This window comes from Zingiber officinale, chromosome 11A, assembly GCF_018446385.1.
Source record: "Zingiber officinale cultivar Zhangliang chromosome 11A, Zo_v1.1, whole genome shotgun sequence".
In the NCBI taxonomy this organism is placed as follows: domain Eukaryota; kingdom Viridiplantae; phylum Streptophyta; class Magnoliopsida; order Zingiberales; family Zingiberaceae; genus Zingiber; species Zingiber officinale.
This window is the reverse complement of record NC_056006.1, coordinates 60,062,278-60,081,625: the sequence shown is the minus strand read 5'-3', so window position 1 is coordinate 60,081,625 and position 19,348 is coordinate 60,062,278. Positions and strand designations below refer to the sequence as shown.

At 38.0% G+C, this 19,348-nt stretch overlaps 1 long non-coding RNA gene across 2 annotated transcripts; it reads right to left on the bottom strand.

The window, feature by feature from the left end:
* Positions 1-10,723: 10,723 nt before the first annotated feature.
* LOC122032503 lies at positions 10,724-13,522 on the bottom strand. Of its 2 annotated transcripts, XR_006126112.1 has the most exons (4): positions 12,947-13,522; positions 12,187-12,861; positions 11,169-11,239; positions 10,724-11,006 (listed from the first exon to the last, which is right to left on the bottom strand). It is a non-coding gene; the product is annotated as an uncharacterized LOC122032503 (long non-coding RNA). The 2 variants fall into 2 exon arrangements; XR_006126111.1 differs by having other exon boundaries at positions 11,169-12,861.
* Positions 13,523-19,348: the final 5,826 nt, after the last annotated feature.

Here is a 19,348-nt window from a genome sequence, read left to right as displayed (position 1 = left end):
GCATAAATATCGGCTCCAGCTCTCTTTGAAGTCTAATGCGCATGCCCGTAACATATCTTCTAATACTTGGTTAACCCTTTCTGTTTGTCCGTCGGTCTGAGGATGGAAGGCAGTACTGAATAATAATTTCGTACAAAGAGCCTTATGGACGCATTCCCAAAAATGTGAAACAAAATGACCATCTCTGTCTGAAATGATGGTCTTAGGAATCCCATGTAGTCTAACAATTTCCTTGACATAAAATTGAGCAAGTTGCTCAATTGAATAAGTTATCTTGATTGCTAGAAAATGAGCGGATTTGGTTAATCTATCTACAACTACCTATATGGCGTCGTAGCCGTTTCTTGTCTTGGGTAATCCTGCTATAAAGTCCATAGAGATATCTTCCCATTTCCATTCTAGAATTTGGACAGGCTGCAGCAATCCTCGAGGCCTCTGATGTTCTGCTTTAACCCTCTGACAGGTCAGGCAGATACCGACATACTGAGCCACATCTCTTTTTATACCGGACCACCAGAATTTTTTTTTCAAATCTTGGTACATTTTGGTGGATCCTGGGTGCATTGCATAGGGAGTTGAATGAGTTTCCTCTAGTATCCTCCTTCGTAACTCTGGATCCCCGGGAATACATAATCGGTCCATGAGGTATAATATTCCACTGTCCGCGATCCGGAATCCGCCCTTCTTTCCTTCTAGGGTTTCTTGTTTAATCCTTTGGAGACTTTGGTCACTGGTTTGTTTCTCCAATAGGTTGTCGAATATTGTGGGTGCTATGGTCATGGTAAAGAGCTGCCCGGACATATTTTCGATCCATTGACTCGTAATATCTCTCGGTTTCCCGATAATTTCGAACACTGGTTCGCTTTCAACACCAGATATAGCTTTAGCATATTGACTAAAAGTAGATAACTGACCTGTGATGACAGTAGAGGCGCTCACCATATCCTCTTTAGTAAGCGAGAAAACCCTGGCGTTCGTTGTAGTTGGTGGGGCTTCCAATCTCCCTTGGCTAATCGGTGTTCCTTCAATAGTAGCTTGCATTTGATGTAGTTGTGAGGGAGTACTCTTGTTCTGGTTATTTTGTTGGGGTGGTGCCTGAAACCGGTTAGTGCAGTCTCTGGCTAGATGTCCTTCCCCTCCGCAATTATAGCACTTTCTTGTACCCTTGTGGCATACTCCGGAATGCAGTTTCCCACAAATAGTGCACTGAGGGTATTTCGGTTGCTTATTCACTGGGCCACTTTTTGCATTGTCCCATTGTTTCCTTTTCCGTAGGGTCCCTTTCCACTTGTTTTGTACCAAGGTCTCGCCCTACTTGAACTGATTCTTATTCTCGCCATCGCTTTCGATAATGTTCTGTAATCGAGGCCTGACTGCTTGATTCTTCCGTAGTCTGCGGTCTATTAATTCCTGACCACGCGCTATCTCGGTCAAGCATCTTCATCGATCGATCCTTTCTTTCTCGGCGAACCAACTTTGGACATAGGCGTGCGAGCGTTGAAGCGCTTCGCTCTTGTTCACCGATAGGTCACCTTGTCGAAACTCGGTGAACTCGTCATAATGTCGGTTCGTCACTTGCATATGGAAGAACTCTTGAAGAACTCTGTCAAGTCAGTCCGATTCATCAAATTAACTCTCTTTGTCTTCACTCTTTCCCACCACATTCTTTCGCTCTCGGAAGCAGAATATCGCATTTGATCTTTTCGATCACGGATCTAGTAATTCCACTGCTTTCCACTGTCTTGAACCAGTGGGTGTCCCATGGCTCGCAAGTACCTAAGAAGTTTTCCCGGCTTCCTTAGCCATCTTGATCAAGTAAGTCTGTCGGACCAGCGGACGAGGGTGCTAGTGGTCTTGGTGCAACCTAATGGACGATTTCGTTCAGATTTACGGCGTGGTGGCATTTCGCTGACCCATCAAAGTCGTGATCAGTTGTTGTTGTTCCGTGATCTGACTGAGGTCAACTACCAGAGATCCGTGGAGTTAATCCTTGCTCTCGCTTTCGGGTAGTACGCTCCTAGCCATGCTTATCTTCATTAAATGACAATAAATTATCGTTATTTCTATCCAGGCTAACATAAGATCGTTATTATTCTTATTCTACCATCATGCATACCTAAACTAGAACAGTGACTTATCATCATAAAAGAAAAATAAGTAAACATGCATAACATTAAAGCATCATAGAAGAATTAATTTCAGTATATAGATTCTTACTTGGAGCGGCAGGATGGAGGCTTGACATGTGTGTAGTGAAAAGGCTAAACCTGGCTCTGATACCAAACTGTAACGCCCCGCCCTTCCTGCTTAAGCTGACGGGGGTTACGTATCTTTTCTTCTTAAAACAGCGGAAGTCTTATCTATAGTATAAATTTTTTTCTTTAAAACTTTTTCTTTACTTTTCAAATCATCATCACTAACTACCTATCATATGAGTCACATAACATGCTTAACATAAATTTAAACTATAATACCACAGAGCATGATGAAATGTCATGGAGTCATAAATATACGACATAAATATATTCTTATTAACTAGAGGCAGGTCTATGTCTTTAGCCGAGTCACTACTACACGCGTCCTCCTTGCCCCCTCCTGCTACTCCCTTAGTACATCCATTCTTTGCCCTTATATGTGGTACAAGGAAAGTAAGCTGTGAGCACACAAGGCACAGTAAGATCCTTTCCTACTCACAAAAATCGTATAGCATAACTAAATCTCCAAGGCATAAAGCATAAATTCAACTCATCATATCATGTATAGAAGCATCATATCATAACATAATCGTAAGGTATCATGGTATATCATAACATGCATCCTAGCATAACATAATCATAATCATAGCGTATCGTAACATCATCATAAAGTTCATCCTAGCATAACATAACATAATCATAAGCATTATAACATATCATCATAAAATCATAAAGGGCATCCTAGCATATCATAATCATGATCATAGCATATCATAACATAATCATAAAGTTCATCCTAACATAACATAATCATAAGCATTATAGCATATCATGATAAAATCATAAAGGGCATCCTAGCATATCATAATCATGATCATAGCATATCATAACATAATCATAAAGTTCATCCTAACATAACCTGTCATAATCATAAGCATCATAGTATATCGTAACATAATCATAAAATGTTATGCAAGATGACTTTCAAAAACATGATTCATTCAATAATATATGCAACATGTCCTTTGAAAACTTATTACATACATACATAAACATAATCATAACATGATTAGGGCCCCGGCTTGTACCACATACATAAATGTGCGCGTCCTATGTAGGTCCAAGGTAGCAAGTCTTGAACCCTACAAGGCATACATACTAGGCCCGTTTCTTAGTCCATCGACCTAGGGGAACTTAGGAGCCCATGCCTAACGAGGCCCGTTTCTTAGTCCATCGTCCCCGGGGCGCTTATGGAGCCCACCCTTGGTACAAGTCATATAAAGTAAAGTAGCATGTCATACATATCATGGTTCTTAATATTTCATGCACATCATATTTCTTATCATATCATACCATACAGAATTTGGGCACACAGCTCATCATAATGGTATGTAAAATTTGGGCACACAGCACATCATAATTACACACATAATTTGGGCACACAGCTCATCATAAATAGCACACAGCATAGCATAAGGGTTACCATCATACATAGATCATAAGTGTACATAATTAAACATAGAAGCATAATAAGCTCTTACCACATTATAAACATTTCATGTGAGATACATGGGGAAATCATATTTAGATTTCTAACCCTAATGTCATGTAATGGCCGAAATATATAGATGTGACCTAGGTTAGAAATCAACATACAAGCATGCGAACCCTAAACCTAATATCATATCATATACCATAAGGAAACATCATGAGCATGTTTTAGGTTAGGTTCTAGGTTTCCTAAGCTTATAAATCTTATCATGGCCGAATCTTATCAATCATTACATTGGGTTAAAAACAACATTCAAGCATGTGAAACCTAAGCAAATGTTACAAGGAACATCATGAGCATAGTTAAGTTAGGTTCCAAGTTTCCTAGGCCCTTAAACTTGTTGTGGCCGAAACCTTTAAGGCTTGGAGCTAGATTTCAAGTGTCATAAAAACATGGAAACCCTAAACAAGTTTCATAGCAATTATTACAAGGAACATCATGAGCATAATTAGGTTAGGTTCCAAGTTTCCTAGTCCCTTAAACTTGTTGTGGCCGAAACCCTTAATGCTTGGAACTAGGTTTCAAGTGTCCTAAAAGCATGGAAACTCTAAACCAATTTCATAGCAATTATTACAAGGAACATCATGAACATAATTAGGTTAGATTCTAAGTTTCCTAGGCCCTTAAACATATTGTAGCCGAAACTTGTAAGGCTTGAACCTAGGGTTCAAGTATCATAAAAGCATGTCATATTAATTTCATAACTTGTCTTAAGGAGGATCATGGCATAATTAGTTTAGGTTTAACAATTTTTTTAGGCCCCTAGTCATATCATGGCCGAATACATATGAGCATGGAATGAAGTTTAATCATCATATAGGCATGAGCATATTATGTTAATAACTTCCTCATCATGAGGCACATATCATAAACAAAAATAAGAAACATGCTTGGTTTGAGTCTTAACTTACCTATTTCCTTTGTTCATGTTTTGCCGAGAGTCTAGGGGTATGACTCTAAGTTCTAACCAACATTCTAACATATGAACATTAGATAAATCCCTACCATAAAATACATGTTACAAGAAGCATATTGAGCATGTCAAAATTTAGGTCTTTACATTTCCTAGATCTTTCTTTTTGGTCTTGTCTTGGCCGAAATTTCCATGAAGATACCCTAGGTTTTTAGGCAACCAAATCTCATAGAAAAATACACAAGCTATTGTACCACAGGTGAGGGAAACTTCCATCCTTTCGCTTGTGGTTTTTCTTAAGGAAAAAGATATCCTAAGTGCCAAGGAAGGAGAAAGCTTCTTCTTCTTGTACCTCCTTTTGCTTCTTTTGCTTGGAAGGGATAGAACTTGAAGGCTTCTTCTCGAAATTTAGTTTTCTTGGAGAGAAACTTAGCTTAGCTTTTGGAATAAGGAGAGGAAAGGCTCTTGGTTTCGGTGAAGAATGAGGAAGGAGAAAGAAGGAGGAAGAAAAGAAATTTAATCTCTTGTTTTTCTTCTCCCAATCTATTTATTCTTTTGCCAATGAAACATGTCTTCATTCATTCCCTCAACTCCTCTTTTCCCCCACTCCTTTAATTCCCACGAAAAATAGAGAGAGGGAGGGAAGTTTTACCTTTTGCTTGCTTCTTCTCTTAACCAAGAGGAAGAGGAGATAAGCCACTTGATTTTCTCTTGTTCTTTTGCTTAGTTTTCTTTTATTTCCTTTCACATTTAACTAAATTTTTCATTCCTTTCTATCCAAATATTATTCATTATCCTAGTGGTTATCATACATCAATTTATCTCCATTATTTGTAAGAGGTTCAAGGTTCAATCCTTGACATCACCTCTTCTTATTCTATCTTTGGTTTCTATTTTCCCTTTCTCTTATCCTTTTTATTTCTATGCTCTAAAGAAAATAATATCCATATACCTATCTTAATATTTCGTGGGTGTTACAGCAAAAGACCACCCAAGTCCTTCTTTCTTCCAAGACTTTCGGCCACCAAGGGATCAAAGCTAGGAACACCACCTCTTGTTCTTCTTTCTTCCTTGCAACCCGCCGGCCACAAGATGGTTGAAGCCTCTTGATGCCACCGGCCTTAGGTGAGAAAGCAAGGGGAGAATAAGAATATGAGGGGGTCGGCCACAAGGAGAATAGAAGAGGAATAGAAATTGTATAGATGATTATTTCCTCTAAGGCACCATCTATCCTCTTTTATAATCTTTGGTAATGGCTAAAAAGGAAAGATTTTAACAACAATTAAAATCTCTCTTTTAAATTTTCTATTGTGGATGGCTACAAAAGGAAAGTTTTTAAAATTAAAAATCTCACTTTTAAACATTGTAGATGCCTAAAAAAAGAAAGATTTTTAAAATTAAAAATCTCTCTTTTAAATCATGATTACAAAAAAGGAAAGTTTTAACAAAAATAAAATCTCTCTTTTAAACTATTGTAGATGACTACAAAAGGAAAGAGTTTTTAAATTTAAAACTCTCTTTTAAAATCATGTGGATGGCTTCAAAAAAGGAAAGTTTTTAAACTTTAAAATCTCTCTTTTAAAACATTGTAGATGGCTACAAAAAGAAATACTTAAAAATTAAAAACCCACTTTTAAACCCATCTTGGCCGGTCCCTTGCTTGGGCACCAAGCAAGGATGTGGCCGCCCATAAGGATGACTTGGGTGGATGCGAGGCTTTATGCATAGATACTACAAAAGGGACCTAGAGGAGAAATTAGTTTTGGCCTCCTGGCGAGCTTGAGCTTCTTGTGTTCGACCCAAACACCCAACTCAAATTCATCAATAATAACTCATACCACTAAAGAGTTATTATTGAACTACCGCACCAATCTCATATTACATTATGGCTCCTTCTTATCATGAGTGTGTTAATCTCTCTATGTTTTAGATATCGAATGTCTATTAATTAAATGAATTACTGACAACTCACTTAATTAACGTCTAGCTCCAAGAGTAGTACCACTCAACTTCATTGTCATGTCGGAACTAAGTCCACCTGTAGGGGTTTACATGACAATCCTTATGAGCTCCTCAAGGTGACATCATCATCCTAATAAATAGGACACAGTTTCCTTCTATAATCAACAACACACCATATAAATAATATTATTTCCCAATTTATCGGGCCTATTTATTTAACGAATAAATCTTACCCTTTGATAAATACTAAATACATGTGCTTGCTATTATATCGGGATTAAGAGTACACATATTCATAATAACAGAGATTCTATTCTTTTATGCCATCAGTATAAAAGGAATAACCTCAAATGGTCCTGCTCTATACACACATAGTGTACTAGTGTAATTTTATAGTCAAGATAAATTAGTACCAAATTACACTATAACTATTCCAATGGTTTTTCCTAATCTATCTTGGTTGTGAGCTTCTATTTATAATTTACAAGGAACTGATAATATGATCTTCTATGTGACACCACACACCATGTTATCTACAATATAAATTAAATGGACAACTGCATTTAACTAAATGCAAACATTTGACCAATGTGATTCTCATTTCAAAATAAATGTTTATACAAAAGCTAGGCTTTTAGTATATATTCTAATAGGGGCATCATCAACCTAAATAATTAGGACACAGTTTCCTTCTATAATCAACAACACATCATATAAATAGTATTGTTTCCCCACTCATCGAGTCTATTGATTTAACGAATAAATCTCACTCATTGATAAGTTAAAGAAATAAATACTAAGTATACGTGCTTGTTATTATATAGGGATTAAGGGGGCACACATCCATAATAACAGATGTTCTATTCTTTTATATAGTCAGTATAAATCGAATAACCTCAAATGGTCCTGCTCAATACACACAAAGTGTACTAGTGTAATTTTATAGTCAAGACAGACTAATACCAAATTACACTACAACCCTTCCAATGGTTTATCCCAATCTTTCTTAGTTGTGAGCTACTATTTATAATTTATAAGGAATCGATAACATGATCTTCTGTGTGACACCACACACCATGTTATCTACAATATAAATTAAATGGACAACTGCATTGACATATATATAAATATAAAATGTAAACATTTTACCAAAGTGATTCTCATTTTAAAAACATTTCAAAACAGATGTTCATACAAAAGCTAGGCTTATAGTATATATCCCAACACAATCACACCTTGAAGGGGAGAAGAGAAGAAAAAGTATAACTAGAACCCTAGAGATAGCACCTCTTTTCTTCGGTCGGCAGCTCTCATCCGATCAACATCACGGAAGAAATCAAAAGCTCAACAGATCAAGACTCCTCCAGCAACACCCGAACCCTTATGCTAGCTTACCAAAATAAACACTAATCCATACCTACAAGGGAGAGATCGTCGGCGGCGTGCGGCTCGGGAGGTTGCGAGGTCGCGGCGATGACACGCGTGACGGTCGCGCGAGGGCATGGCGACCGCGAGGGACGACTACGCACGGTGGTGGCGACGGGATCAAGAGAGGAGCGGTGGTCAGTGATCTACCGAGGGAAAAATCGCAAGAGGGAAAGGGGAGGAGGAGCTTTGGCGAGATCGGGGAAAGAAAAGGTCGACGGAGGAGGCGAGGGCGACGTCGTGAGGTGAGGGGAGAAGGGATTGGGAATTAGGGGATGAGGAATTAGGTTTAATATTTATAACTTAGGCTTTGATTAATTCTACTATATGTTAATCAAATTAATCAACTCCCACCTTTGGGATTCCAAATAAACTTTTCTCGAGCCCATAAGTGTATCCCCTCTAAATACACCGTACGAGCTCCGATTAATTCCAGAAAAATTTTTAAAAAATCCAAAAATTTCCGTTAAGATTATTAGCATATTAAACCTTATTATTTAATTATTATTTGGTACAGTATTTTACATTCTCCTCTATTAATAAAAATTTGATCCCAAATTTACTACTCAACTCAAGGATCCTCATCCAAGGATAACAACCAAGCAACACACTCATTTACTAGTTCAACCAAGAATCCCTAACCTTGAGGGATTAAAGATTTTCTTATAAAACTATAAAATGATCCACTTCAAAGTGGATAATGATAACTCGATGAGTAATGAGCTCACCATGCTTCCACTACTTACTATTCTATTTAGTGACTCGAACATACATAACAATAAGAACTCCAGAAAATTTACACTGCTATAAAGAGATAGTAGGACCAATCAATCACTACCATCAACATCATTCCCATTTGCCACAACAAACTACACAACAAAATTACCTAAGTCCAATAGGTATATCACTGGCTTTCCTTCAACTAAAACAAATTAGTTCATACTGCAAAACCTTAATCCTTATCAAATAGCAAAGATAAGGCGATAGTATGCCTATTACACATACTAGTTCCATTCAGTTGAAAGAAAGGTATTTAAGTCAATTTTATTGATGCAATAAATTGAACCACAACGTATCCAACTCTATACTATCAATGATTATGTCTGCATGCCTCTCTAATAATTCAATACTATTAATGAAGAAAGCTTAACAAAAATACAACAAGTGATGCCACATGTTTAAATGAACTCGAAGAGAGAAAACAAGAGAAATAATAATAATAATAATAATAATTATTATTATTATTATTATTATTATTATACTAGAAGATTCCAGTTTGTTAAGACACTCAAATCAACTTTTCTATAGGAACTTAATGCGAGTAAAGCATACATGTTAACATTTTTAAAATTGGCCAATATAGTAATCCTCCTCCAATCTTAATCATTTGCTTTTGGAGACCACTCACATTCAAATAAAACAACTTACGTCCTCCATAGTCTAACTCAATCACTTTTTAACCTCCTATAGAGATAGTAATATCAAAGCCTCCCGAATAATGATAGAGAAAAAGGAAAGCCTCCAACCTTCAACACCGACTGTCAATAAACTTAGATATACCCACCATGGTTCAACATTGCACGCCCATGTCGTACTATTACAAAGACAATATCTAGTGGGGGAGGTTATTATCATAAATCTCCCGTTAGACAACCAATCATATTCTCATCCTTCCAAATACTCAAGTATCCACAATACAAAAATTATAAATCTAAATCTAAATGGTCACTCAACCTCCTAACTAAAAGTCTACCCATCAGAGAATATCACCACACATCTCATAATCATATCCATAAGATGTTCTCAGATAACTATCAATAAAAATATTGAATACTTTAATTTGAAATATAGACTTCAAGATCTTTAATAAATGATCATGTGATCAAGGTCTTGAGCTACTTGTGGAGACAATGATAGTTGAGTCAACTAACCATTGTCTTGCACTACATCATACTATGATTGCTCCACATGAGGTTCAGTACCCTCTAGTAACGAGCAACGCACACAAAGGTAGGAGCACTATCAACAAATAGCTAACCGTCATATGTGTTAAGCAGCTAACTATATACTTTTCCATATCAATGGGGAGTCATTTATCTAAATATACCTTCTAGGTTATCCTACCAAATACAAATAACCCAAAGGTCAGAATCTCCATGAAATAGAGTAAGTCGGCCTCCTACTGACCGACACAACACAGGTCATACGTGATATAAATAACTAATCAAGTAACAACAGGAGTATATGATAATAGTTTACCATATACCTCCTATAGCTTGGAGATTCCTGCTGCTGCCTGGTCTCAAAAACTTGAAAGTCACATCGAGGAGTTAAATTACAAACAAAATCGAAACACTGAAAATAGGCATCGTAAAACTTAACTCTAATACCAATAAATTGATATTAGATTAACTCAAAAATCATAAATCAAAACTAGATCGAAATCCCAAAAACACAAAGCCCATAATTTGACTCGTACCATGCTCTGATACCAAAAATTGTCACGGCCTGAGAGGAAGGGTGTCCAATCGAAAATCGAACAACACCTCCCTTATAACAATGACAATTGAGACCAATATACATACACAAACAACATAATAACATATTCATCAACCCACACGGCTGGAGCATACATAACCACACAGTTTATATAATACAGCGTACTCGGCTAGAACAAAACAACAACACCAACACAGTTTATATCACTAACAACCCACACGGCTGCACTGAAAACACAACGAAATAACGGAAAAAAAACCCACAAATGCAGAGTCCACAAAACATCGCAGATACAAAGTCCACACAACCAGTGTCAAAACATAGTTAGTTCTCACAACACCAAATCCAACGAATACGAAATGCAAGTAAAGAGAAACAAAAACCAAAATCATTCCTCAGATATAATGCAAGACTGGCAAGCAACATCTCTCCAAGCATCCATGACTCATCTACCTGATACCTGGCGAAAGAAAACCAATTTGTGGGGTGGTGAGTATTGAAACTCAGCGGGTAAAAGAAAGATAGTGCATGCACATAACTTACAAATAGAGAGTGCCAACAGTATACAGTCTCATAAGGGAAATAGCATATACTAAAATAAAATCATAATAAATGCCCATACCTGAAACCATATCCTAGGCTAGGTAATAGAAGGTCAGGGGTGACACAAACCTGCTACAGAACTGCCTATAACTGCAAGGGTAAATATGTGAGATGTATCCATTTTACCAATAAATAAATAGTGTCTAAACACCTACAATGAGTGTATATCTCAACATAAGTAAGCATATCCGCATAAGTGAACAACAACAGTAAGCTATAACAGCATAAGTATACCACATCAACATAAGTAAGCAATAAAAACATATGTAAATAGCAGCAGCCAAAGCAAATATAATAACAGCGTATGCATGGATGGTCACTCCCGCCCACCTCTCTGCACCATGACCCTTATATGGTCAAGAGGTCGGGTCAATGACAGACTGTACACCACTCCAGCTACCACTCTCTCGAGTGGCTGAGGGGACAGTTGCATAGTAGCTAACTAGCTACGTCTGCAACGGGGGTCCCTGCTGCTCGCAACTCTAGCTATCACTACCTATGAGTGACCGAGTGGGAGCACGACAGGACAAGCGGCATCTGCTCCAACTACCACTCTCTCAAGTGGATGAGCGTGCGACCCTAGTCAACGACTCTCTCGACCACAAGGGAGAATTTGTCATTGACATGCATGCAATGACATGATGTGTAAGATGCAACAATCATCATACAAATATAAGCAGAAATTAGGTATGCTACATGAAGCCATCATGCTCGATACGGTACATAAATAAACAAGTCATCATACCAATATAAGCAAAAAAAAAAATAGGTATGTTACATGAAGTCAACATGCTCAATACGATACTTAAATAAATAACAGTTAAAGCATACAACCATGGTATCTAGTATCTGCATGCTACCTATCATGGATAACAATGAGAGACTGTATAGATATAAAGATGAATATCTCAAAGATCGAGTGGAAGTATCAAGCGCAGGAAAAATAAGAGTGGAGTCAAGGTAAAAGCCGTTTCTAACCAAAGTTAGCTCATGCACTAAGTTCAAAGAACTAAAGAGTCAAAGTAAGAAGTACCCACCTTTAATATAGATCGAGCTAAACAAACCCCCGTGTCGAAGTGCTCATCTCGAAACAACGTCCTACAAATCATATATTATACAATTTAACTAATTTTATAATCAACAACTAGCTAAATCCAAATCTAATCCCAACCTTATCAACTCTTGAATTGATTCATATAGCAATCCATTTACTAATAAGTCAATTCAACTTAAATCCAACATACTCAATTCATGCAATTGATTAATTTTAAGTTTAATCATATCATCCAACAAAATTCACTAATCCCCAATCAAAACCGATTATTTCATCTTCCAATTCACATTCATATTTAGTAACCACATGTAATCAAACCTAGCATCATCATCACTTAACAACCAAATCATCAACAAAATGTACACTAATCTCCAAACACACAAATGAATCAATCCTACCTCACAATAAACTTAAATTAACCACCCAACCACCACAAGAAATCTGAAATCAACTCCATTAACCACACATGAACAACCATTCACTACTAATTGATCTAAGCAAGAACACAACCCTACACCCCTTAGAAAATCCAATTTAGCAACCTACTAATGGAAATAACAGAGATACCTCACTGAAAATCACTTACCTTGAGGTATAGCAGCAAATCAAAAACTCACAGCCTTACAAGCCTCTGCCCGACAGCTACCAAAGAGCATCCCTACATCAATCCTTCCAAGAATCAGTCCTAAACCAATTGTACATCAATAAATTGATAAAACCCTAACGACCGAAACATTACTCACCTCAAATGATCCCCAATTCTTTAACCGGTAGTGGTTATTCTCAGTGTGATCGAGTGACTCTAAGCCAGTTATCAATCGCACCTTGAAGGCGAGAGGAGAAGAAAAAGTATAGCTGGACCCCTAGAGATAGTGCCTCTTTTCCTCGGTCGGCAGCTCTCGTGCAGGGGAAGAAGAAGCAGCTGCTGATTGCGATGATCGGCAACGCATCAGGACCAAGGTGTTGGGTTACTTACTGTGTCAAGGTTGCACCTCGTCTTGGACAGGTGATCAGCTACGAGCGTCGATCAGCAACATCGGGTGATTAGGGCTCGCAAGAGTGAGCGGCTGGGGCAAGGGCACGAGCACAAAAATGAAGGCTTCCGACATGCACTTGGTGTCCGTGGCTAGCAGAGGGACGACCACGCAACGGCGATTCGGTGGTGGCGACGGGATCGAGAGAGGAGCGGTGGTCGGCGATCTACCAAGGGAAAAATCGCAAGAGGGAAAGGGAGGAGGAGCTTCAGCGAGATCGGGGAAAGAAGAGGTCGGCGGAGGAGGCGGGGGCGGCATCGCGAGGTGAGGGGAGAAGGGATCGGGAATTAGGGGATGAGGAATTAGGTTAAATATTTATAATTTAGGCTTTGATTAATTCAACTATATGTTAATCAAATTAATCAACTTCCACCTTTGAAAATTCCAAATAGACTTTTCTCGATCCCATAAGTACATCCCCTCTAAATATGTCGTACGAGCTCCGATTAATTCCAAAATAATTTCTAAAAATTTTTAAAAATTTTGTTAAGATTATTAGCCTATTAAATCTTTTTATTTAATTATTATTTGGTATGGTATTTTACACATATAGAGGTAAAGCATCACTTTATAATTGATTATGTAGTTAGGGGTGATATTGTACTTGACTATGTTGAGTGTAAGTCAAACCTAGTAGACATTTTCATAAAATCCTTACCTAAACTCAAGTTTAGTACACTCAAAAGATAGTTAGACATGTGATTAGTAGAATAGATTCAAAATAAAATATTTTTTAAGTTATTTTTTTTTAAAGTTATGATTTTTTTTTAAAAGGGTATTTTTCCAAATTAGCTTGAGTTTAAAATTTAGGATAAATCATTTTTATTTTCTTCAAAATTCCTAATTTTACTAGTACTTTTAAATATTGGACTTAGCCTAGATCTTTTCCCCTTGAAAGCATGTACCCATAGATATCAGGCAGAGCATCTCACAAGTACACTAGGAATACCTTGCTTATGTATAAAAAAAATACTTAGAATGGTGTAAGATGCATGGAGTATTGCCTAAACTTCAGAATGCTTATATCTATGCATCAACATAAGTCTAAGCTATAAATACCAACTCAAATTGAACAAGTTGAGTCATCCTTTTTAGTCAAAACTAACTGGATCACACACTTAACTTAACTAACCAAGTGAACGCTACTACCTTATGGTAAACAGCTAGTAGCTAAGGGTTAGACATTTACTCTAAGGAAAATAAATGAATGTTTTAAAGTTTTTTGTTCCTTTGAACTTTACATGCTTGGACTCTAGAATAAAAATTAGGGGCTTCCCCCTTAAAATTAAAAGCATTCACTTAGATCTTTTTAAGGGGAGATTAAATTTCTCTCTAAAATTATTTTTGATATATGGAAAAGGGGGAGTAATAGAGTTAAGTAGGTATTTGAGTTTTTAAGTTTTAAAAATCCTATTTTAAAAAATCCTTCTAAACTAAGTGCTTTACTAAAGACTTTTATCAAAATCTTTTCAAAACTAAGTTGTTTATCTAAATCTTTTTAAAGCTAGTTAAGCACTTTATAGATTTTTTTTTAGGCTAAGTACTTAAGTTTCTATGAAACTCTTTTAAGGCTAATTAAGTACTTAAAGTGTTTATAAAAATTTGTTTTAAGCTAAGTACTTAAGTTTTTATCAAAATATTTTTAAGCTAATTAAGTACTTAGATTGTTTATAAAAATCTTTTTAAAGATAAATACTTATGTTTTTATCAAAATCTTTTTAAGCTAATTAGGTACTTAGAATGTTCATAAAAATCTTTTTAAAGCTAAGAACCTAAGTTTTTATCAAAATCTTTTTAAGTTAATTAAGTACTTAGAGTGTTTATAAAAGTCTTTTGAAACTAAGTACTTAAGTTTTTATCAAAATCTTTGTCAAAAGCTTAGTACTTAACAAAGGTTCTTAAAATTTAAGAATGGAGCTAAGTGTTAGTGCAGGTTGCACTAATAATCTAGTTTTGATGTATGACAAATAGGTTAAAGTTAGATGTGTTAGTTGTCTAACATTTCTACCAAGTATGCAGGAGTTGACTGGTCTGAAGGATCTGACATCAGGCTAAAATTTAGTTGGGTCCGTAGGACCCTATAGCTAGTGAGAAGTCCAGATAGGTGTTGGATCAATTATGCACGTGAGAGGGGGGGTGAATCACGTGGTTTTCAAAAATTCACTTTTTGTCGTATTAAAATCAAAGTGCGAACGCAGTGGAAAAGAAAAATATGAAAAGCTAGCACGAGAGGAACACAGGCGATTTACTTGGTTCGGAGCCTTTGGTGACTCTACTCTAAGACCCAGGTCCCGCGGACCTATCGATGGGTAATTCACTATAAACCTCTTCCGATACCTCCAAAAGAGGGAATTAAAGTACAAGGAATGCTTGAACAAGTGCAACACCTTGCACTTGTCCTTTTATAGTATTTAATTACATAAATTAAAAAATTAATTGACACTTTGGGGATTGAAGTGGGAGCACTCGTGTTGATATCGATTGCCAGCCATGATCGAAAGTCCTTGAGCAGTTGTCGAGCGCAGCAGCTTTGCAGTAGAGTCGTGGCAGGAGCCCGGAGTAATCACAACCTTAAAAGAGCCCATAGTAGCTCGTATAGTAGTTGTTGTCCAATGCCTTCTCAAGACAGCCTTATAAATAACATGGAAGGTGCCTCCAATGAGGAAAGTTTGATCCTGAATAACCCGACACTTATCCGCTGCGATGCTAAGAGTTTATCCTATGGAAGACGCCTTCTATAGCCATGGAAGGCACCTTCTATGAATAGTACGAAGGCGCCTTCACTGCTTGAAGGCGCCTTCAGACACTATTCATCTGAAGGTAATTTTCTTCTTTTTTCCTACAAAATAATGTTAGTCCAAAAATATCCTGTAAAATAAGTATTAGGATAATTTAATAATAATACAGAGTAGTAATTAGTTCATGTCCTTCCAGGACTAGAAACTAGTTAAGGTCTCAACTTAGAGATCCAAAATAGACCTAAACTGGACCGACACCTACTGTCCCTTCTACCGAGATGTGTCCTCACTTGGTCACTCTCCTCAAGTGACTTACCTTAACTTACCAGTTTACTAGATATCTGGTTAGCCTGTCAACTTGTCTAGACTTTATGCCAGCTATTTGGTCGGCCCGTTGACCTAGCTGGACTTCATACCAGCTATCTGGTCATCTTGTCGACATAGCTGGACTTCATACCAGCTATTCGATCAGCTCATCGACTTAGCTAGATTTCGTACCAACTATCCGGTTGGACCGTTGACCTAGCTGGATTTCGTACCAACTATCCGGTCGGCCTGTTGACCTAGCTGGATTTCCTACACACTTAATCAAGTGATTAAATCACATCAAAACCTAACTTAACTTACATGTCATTCATTAAAACTTGAGTTAGACCGTTAGTTCAAACCACACCAACAATCTCCCCTTTTTTGATGCAATAACAACCTTGGTTACATTAGGGGACAACATGCAATCATAAATGGACACATGATATGGTTTAAGCTTTTTGGATTTTAATTTGTTTCTGTTAGGACCAAAAGTAGCTAGAGGGGGGGTGAATAGCTCGTCGCGTTGCTTGTTTCTTCAAGGATATGCAGCGGAAACTAACAGAGACAATCACACACGCTAACACGGTTGGTTTACTTGGTATCCACCTCACAAGAGGTGACTAATCCAAGGATCCACACCAACGCACACACCCTCCACTAGTAAAAACTCTCCTTTATGGTAACTACCAAAGGCGGAGAAGCCCTACAAGACTCTCGGTACAAGAAGAAGGAAAGGGAAACAAAATACAAGCACAAAGCTTACAATGAATGCAGAAAACCCTAACCCTAGCTTCTCTTCTTGCCTTTGATCCGCCTCTTGACTCGGAGAGCTTCCAAGAACCTTCAAGAACTGGCGATCACGAGCTTTGAGAGTGTTGTGGAGGAGCTGGCGAAGATCTGAGATGAAACGGTGAAGAGATTACCGCAGCCATCGAACGCCTGCAGCTATAAACGACGCCAACGGTCGGATCCCGATCGATTCGAATGTTCCCAATCGATCGGGGAGGCTTTGGATCGATCCACGGATCGATCCGACCATTCGATAAGCGCTGGATCGATCCACGGATCGATCCAGCGCTTATCGCGCGAAGCAGCAGCGTTGATCCATCGATCGAGACCTCCGATCGATCCACGGATCGATCGGAAGCCTCTCGTCATTCTGACGATGCGGATCGATCGCCGATCGATCCAGCTGACGGATCGATCCGCGGATCGATCCAGAAGTTTTTGTCCAAAACCAAGTCCCAAACATCCCAAACCAACATCCGGTCAACCTTGACTGTTGGTATGTCATGCCTAGCATCTAGTCACTCCCTTGACTGCTAGGACTCCCTTACCAAGTGTCCGGTCAATCCCTTTGACCCACTTGGACTTTTCTCTGCTGCAAGTATCCGGTCAATCCTTTGACCTACTTAGACTTTTCTTTCATGCCAAGTATCCATCAATCCTTTGACCTACTTGGACTTCCGACACCGGATGTCCGATCATCCTTGATCCATCTGGATTTTCCTGCTCAGCTTCACTCACGGAGTTTCACCTAGCTTCACTCACTAGGGTTTTCCACACGCCTAGCTTCACTCACTAGGACTTTCACTGCCTCACCCAGGATTTCCATCCGCTTAGCTTCACTCACTAGGACTTCCTTACTGCCTCTTCACTCACTTGGTCTTTCCCTGCTTCACCACAGGGACTTTCATTTTTCCTAACATCCCAGTTAGGACTTCCCCGTCAAGTATCCAGTCAACCTTGACCTACTTGACTCTTCTTCAATCAATATCTTATTGTCAAACATCTAAACCCAAACCAAGACTCAGCTTGGTTACCCAGGTCAACCTTGACCTGAGGGATATTGCACCAACAATCTCCCCCTTTTTGATGTTTGACAATACCACAATAACACTTACAATCCCATATGTAAGTTAGGCTAATCCCATAGCCTCCTTCTTCATGCCACTAGGTAAAGAAAGCATAAATTTAACCATACATTCTCCCCCTATTGGCACACATCAACCCATCGTTGGACACACATCAACCTATGCTCCAATTCTGGGCACACTTCAACAAATCCATTTGTTGAAGACTCTCCCCCTGAAGAGTTGCTCATCGTTGTTCACAACATCACTCGTTGTGATCAACACGATAATGAAGGTCCCATACCCTTCATTTATCCTTAACTTCTCCCTCAATGTAGACAACTACCCAACCTTGAGCATTATCTACCACATGAGTGTCCACTTGAAATAATGAGGATATCCACTCCCCATTTCTCCCCATTTCAAGTTTAAATGCTCAACCTTGAGCAAGTTCACAACAGAAGGTTAACCACCTTCCAAGGTTCATGAAAAATAATTTTCATGTCTTTAAAGAGTCCCTCCCCCTAAAGACATGGTGTTAACTTCTGTCATTGCACCAACAATGACTTGGAATCCCTAAACCTTTAGGAAACCCAAATTTAGAAGTTTTGAGGTTCAAATATTCAAAATTTTGAAAACAACCTCAACCTAAACTTCTACTTAGTCTTCGTTAACCAATCCATCCTTGTTTTCAACATGAAAACACCCTTTGTATATATACAAATGTATTTAAGGGGTTTGGAATGGTTACCTAGACTCAAGGAGGTTCAAAGATGCTGAAATCAGGCCTTCCCAAAATAAGCAACTTGGATCGATTGAGTTGGGTTCCAATCGATTGAACCTTTCGAATCGATCCACGGATCGATTCAGACTCCTGGATCGATCGGTGATCGATCCAGATGAGCTTCTGCTCGCGGGAAATGCCGTTTGAATCGATCCATGGATCGATTCAGAACTCAATCGATCCATGGATCGATCGAGCTCCGATAGTTGCTGAAATTCCATTTCGGTCAACTCGAAACCCTAGAAAATTCTACAAAATCCAAAATTATGAAATTTCGTGTAGACATTATTTAGGGCATACTTAATCATGGAAAAATAGCTTTCATGAAAATACATCATATTTTCAAAGATTGACACAAACTTGAAAACTTGCAAAACTTTAGTGTTTTCTTCAAGTTTGTGTCTAACTATTCAATGGTGATTACTAT